This window comes from Euphorbia lathyris, chromosome 7 (genome assembly GCF_963576675.1).
Source record: "Euphorbia lathyris chromosome 7, ddEupLath1.1, whole genome shotgun sequence".
NCBI lineage: Eukaryota > Viridiplantae > Streptophyta > Magnoliopsida > Malpighiales > Euphorbiaceae > Euphorbia > Euphorbia lathyris.
Window position 1 is genome coordinate 38,840,083 of NC_088916.1, and position 5,540 is coordinate 38,845,622.

Genomic DNA, 5,540 nt, shown 5'->3' on the forward strand with positions numbered 1-5,540 from the left:
ACATCTCGGAGATGAACTCAAGATTCACAAATATCATAAATGAGCTCAAGAGGCTCGGGAAGAATTTCACCGAAGAGGAACAGGTGAAGAAAATCTTGAGAAGTCTACCCAAGAGCTGGCAAGCTAAGAAAACGGCTGTGGAGGAAGCCCAAGACTTGACCACGTATAAGTATGACGAGCTGATCGGATCTCTGCTGACTCATGAGATCTCTATGAAAAACTTTGAAGCAAAAGAAAAGTCAGAAGACAAGAAGCAGAAATCACTTGTCATGAAAGCTGACTCAACTGAAGCTGACTCATCAGATGATGAGGAAATGGCCATGTTCACAAGGAAGATGAAGAAGCTGTTCAGAAAGAATGACAAAAACAGCAAGAGGCCATACAAAAGAGGTGATAGATACAAAGCTGAGTCCAGTGACAACAGATATAAGAAGGACAGCTCCAAGCATGTCACGTGCTTTGAGTGCCATCAAACTGGACACATTAAGTCAAGCTGCCCCAACTTAAAGAAAGAAAAGAGGGGAAGCAAAAAGGCAATGGTGGCCACATCACTACAACAAATCATCACTTGCGCCACGGTTAAAATTGTGGCGCAAGTAGAACATTTTCGTGGCTATACTATTTAGCCACGAAAAATCAAGATAAATAGTCATGTGGCGCAAGTGAGCGTGGCTAGGCAATTGCCACGGAAAAATAATGGTTATGGCATAAATTGGTTTTTATGCCACGGGAAAATCCATGGCTAATCATATCCTTTTGCCACGAGTAAAATCGTGGCAAGTGTAAAACACACATGGCAAAACATAGCGACCCGTGGCAATCAAACTCGTTTAGCCACGAGTATAACCATGGCCAAAATAGAACATTTGTGGCTATAAATCTTGCTTAGCCACAATCATAATCGTGGCAAGCTTAATCAAATTTTGATAATTTGTTTTATTATTATTATTATATCAAATTTTTGGATTGAAGAGAGCTACATCAAAATCAGCAAGAATAAAAGACCAATTAAAATAATCACAATTCAAAATTTTAACAATTCTTAATAAAAAATATTATTTTATTAAATAAACATCAAAAGCATAGGCGATGAAGTGTCATTACATATCATATAAAAGCTAGGAGCTAGAAACTTGGGTAAGTCTTCAGAGTATTTAAGATTCGAAAAGTAATACTTTATTTCTTTGTAACTGGAAGAAAGAAATCAAGGAGACATCAGAATACTATATGATCCTTTGAATTACCAATAACTATTGAAGCCAACTATAGCCACTGAGTCAAGGAGGATTCTGAAGAAGAACATCCTTCAAAGAATATCCAGCAGAATCCAAAAACACAGGAAATGACTTTCTGGAGAAGAACATGCAAAACATTAGAAATCTCAACATGATATTACCCTGTAAGAGACAAAAACAAGGAAAAATTTCAATAAGAATAGCTCAAGACAGACATTAGGAAAGCATCGTAAATCAAATAAGCCTTAGGAGCAGATGAATGCAATATATATGCAAACGATGGAGCTGCTAAAATAAATGCGGTGTATGGCTTTAGATTTATCATAATTGTAGAAAACTCAATACCATTTAGATAGAAAATATATAATTGGTTAAAGAAAAAATCAAAACCATTTCATTGGGTTGTATGAGCTTTGTAAGAGACAATATATTATCCATGCTCAAAATTTCATAAATAAGCAGCAAAAAGCAAAAAAGGAAATAGAAAAGAGACAGAAAAAATTAGTAAGAGCATCATTCTAAAAGTACAATAATAATTATGTTTGAGCAGGCCAAATTTTGAATTCTAAAAACTGTGTAACCTATCTTTTCTAATGCAATTGCTAGATACCTGATCATTTGGCCATGAATTGCGGTTCAATTCCTTATGGCCTTTAGAAAGTGAGCAATACCATATTGAATTATTATATTTAATCATGCATTATGCCCATTCCACCAATTTCATAGATAGATGTCCTTAAGTTCCATACTCTTCTCCTCATAAACACATTATTCTCCTAATTAATAGTATCCAAAATTAATAACATAAAATAAAATATTTGTCCCATATCAGTTCAAATATCTTAATAGTATCCAAAATTAATATACGTACGACAGTTTTCGGGCTTGCTTCCATGTTCATAGAAATAACATGATCTTGATTAACCATATTATATCTATTAGAGCAATATAAATATCAAACTCCCAATAGAGTTGCACTAATAAAATATTGAAAATTCAATAAGAATTGATTTATTTTACAGAAGCAAATTAATCAACTTTGGAACTGATATGAACTTACCAAACTGGATCAACATTCTTGGAACCTAATGTATACCATCAAATTTGGCAGCTAGAAAGGTAAGGCCTGGCTCTTTTGTTGCTTCAATGAAACTCTAAATACCAAAAGAATTTGTTAACCACAATGCTCAATTACAATAACTGAAATAGGTCCTTAGCCAAAAAATTACCTCATTCTTGACACCAATTTTTACATTATCCTTGCCAAAGAACCATAAATTCAACTAATTCCATATATTTTTTCAGAAGCGGTACCTGCACCTAGGGCTGTAAACGAGACTTGGTAGTTCGCAAACTATTCGAGCTCAGCTCAGTGAAAGCTCGGCTTGATAGCGCTCAATTCGAGAGGGCTCGACTCGAGATATTTATGAGTCAATACCGAGCCTACCTGCACCAATGATTATTAACAATCAAATCTTAGGAAAACTTCTACTCAGTGGCAGATAAATAATTTTGATTCATTAAAGCATCCAATTACCAACTCAATGTTCTAATTACTTTAATTTTGATTCAATAAAGCCATTAAGGTTCTACTATGCTCCATTTTCACATATTTAAATATATGTTCAAAGAATATAGTAGCATCACTTTTGTTTCTTCAAAATTAAATAACTAAATTACTTTGCCAAAAGAGAGAAATTAAGAATTTTTGTTATCACCTGATTTGAAACCCATGCATGAAAAAGCTTGCCAATAATGGACTTATATTTTGTCTGTTTTCTTTGAGCTGTACAGCCGATGAAGCATAACTACTTCTCCCACTGGAAGAATAAAACCCAAGGTTGCACCTGTACACAAAATAAACATAATTAATTCTCTTTACTTCCTTTGCTTGACCATATATTAAAACAATGGAGACAATTTCATGAACAAAATATAGATTAGAGCACTAACATGTTGCTATTAGCTTGGTTGTGCCATTGTGAAAAATGAATTTGTTTAGTTAATTCTTTAGTCAAGTTCAAAGACACAATTGTATTGTCTTCTTGCAAGGGTTAAAATTTATGATTGCGGATGTACCATACGATTAGCTTCTTTTCATTTTTATGACATTCTGATGTATTTCTAGACATACTGAGAATTTAAAAGCAAGCTTAAAGAGAGTTTAAGAGTAGTTTATTGTTTCAAATTATAAGGCTTTAAAATGTACATTTTTATGACATATATGATGTATTTCTCATCCATAGATGCTTCCAATAGAGGTAACTCTTTCTCTGGGTACCTTGAACGAATTTGCATCAGATTCTTCCTGTTTTGCAATTGCAAGAACATCAAGACCTATAGAACTTTTACCATTAATTAAAGAGGCACATACTGATCTATACATTATGCATAGCATTCAGTGGATGGTAAAAAAGCAAGAAGAGTCATTTCATTACTTCTTCAAAAATAGGATAAATTTAAAAATGGAAATAAACTCAAGTCTCCATCTTAATAATCAAAATCTAGCAGCAAGAAACAAGGAGGAAGATGGAGTTTCAAAAATTCCTTTGGTTTTCCTTCCAACACAAACCATAATATACAAAAGGAAAAATTAATAAAATCCAAGTAAAAATAATAAATAAATGCAAAATTACATACCCAAAAGCGATTTCTTTGGAGGAGCCTGAATTATACTCTCTCATTTCCAGGAAAGGATAGTCCTCCATTGGTGTCTTCAGAATCCATCATTTATGGATATTTTCAACTTTTTATCCTATGTATAACAAAAATGATAAGCAATTAAGTGATTTGGTAGAAGCTAAGGAAACACAGTATCAAGCAGATTCACAAACTCTAACAATTGGGATCATACTGTCTCGATATTCAGGGCAACTTGAACATGGTAGAACCATGCTTAAATTAAAAAAAAAAGTCTTCAAAAACTAATATATACATAATACCAAAACAAAATTTGGCAATTGGCACAGAGAAAGAGTTACCTCTGTTGCAAAATCTCAGTGGCACGGCAAAACTAAATGATGTATTTCTAGACATAGAATTTAAAAGCAAGCTTAAAGAAGTTTTAAGACTAGTTTATTGTTTCAAATTATCAGGCTTTATCTCTTAGACAAAAAATTAATTCACTTAAGAAGCACAATTTTTCTAACTTGCCTATGTTGATGTTACTGGGAATGCAAATCTGATATAACTAGATGGAAGAACAGAACACACACCTGGTTTTAGCATTGGAAAGCATCAGTTTTAGATCTTTTGTTGTTACTTCCTAACTTGAAAACTACAAGAATTAGCAATAATTTGAGTTTCAGAATAGCAACAACTTTGCCAAACAAAACATACAATTAAAAATGAAAAGGCAAAGGTCTGACAAATTAAAACTGCAATATAGACAAACCAACTTAACACAACTAAATTTTAATTTGATTAGGGTCTGAAGATGACAAACCTCAAATTGAGATATAGGACTCTTATAAAGTTGCAAGATAAGAGGACACCTAGTAACAATCCCTGCAACATAGATGAATTAAGCACAGTATGAACCAATGTAATAAAGCACAACACACTGAACCATCAAGGAAAACATAAAGACATCTCTAGATTTTACCATGAATTAGCACATGGATAAGGTCAATAACTACAGCACCAGTAAAGGATACCAAGACCTCTCGACATTCAGCCTCCAACAGTGCTCCAAAATAAACAGCAGGCTTCTTCTAGCCTGCGCAGTTGCTAGGGAAACCTGTTCAGTAATGAAAAATGTTTCAGAATATGACACTCCAAGAAGAATAAAAAAACTACAATGGAGCAATAACCAATCATGGCTGAAGGATAAACGTCATTTCTATTATGTAGAGAGACATCGAGACTTACTTTGAAGAAATTTGAAAGTAACTACCAGAAGACACAATTTTCACCAAAACCCTAAGAGTGAGAGACAGCGCAGAACAACCAAAATTATGAGAGATGAGATCAGATAGTGCAGGACGTAGCCCTAACTCCATCTTCAGACGAGCGAACGCAGGTTAATTAGAGATTGAGAGTAGCAGGGGCAGGTGAATTAGGGATTGAAAGCAGAGGGGCAAGAGAGACAGAAGAATGGTTCATTTGGATCGACTGAAGAATTAGGGATGGAGAGTAGAGAGCGGCTTATTCAAGAAACAATTTCAATCCGTGTATTTTGGGGGGAAAGCCAAATTTGAGGTGGAACTCTTTGGCGGTAAAAACAAAAATGTTTAATAAGAGATTTATGGGTTAATATTTAAGTTTTATTTGTTATCAAATTTTTTTAATAATGGGTTTATGTTT

At 33.8% G+C, this 5,540-nt stretch overlaps 1 long non-coding RNA gene across 4 annotated transcripts; it reads right to left on the reverse strand.

The window, feature by feature from the left end:
- Positions 1 to 1,111: 1,111 nt before the first annotated feature.
- Positions 1,112 to 5,338, reverse strand: LOC136201050 (uncharacterized). 4 transcript variants are annotated; one of them, XR_010673657.1, is made up of 9 exons: positions 5,106 to 5,338; positions 4,840 to 4,974; positions 4,681 to 4,742; positions 4,451 to 4,512; positions 3,876 to 3,990; positions 2,954 to 3,082; positions 2,465 to 2,682; positions 2,296 to 2,389; positions 1,112 to 1,350 (listed from the first exon to the last, which is right to left on the reverse strand). It is a non-coding gene; the product is annotated as an uncharacterized lncRNA (long non-coding RNA). The 4 variants fall into 4 exon arrangements; XR_010673655.1 differs by having other exon boundaries at positions 1,112 to 2,389; XR_010673656.1 differs by having other exon boundaries at positions 2,296 to 2,682.
- Between the last annotated feature and the right edge of the window lie 202 nt (positions 5,339 to 5,540).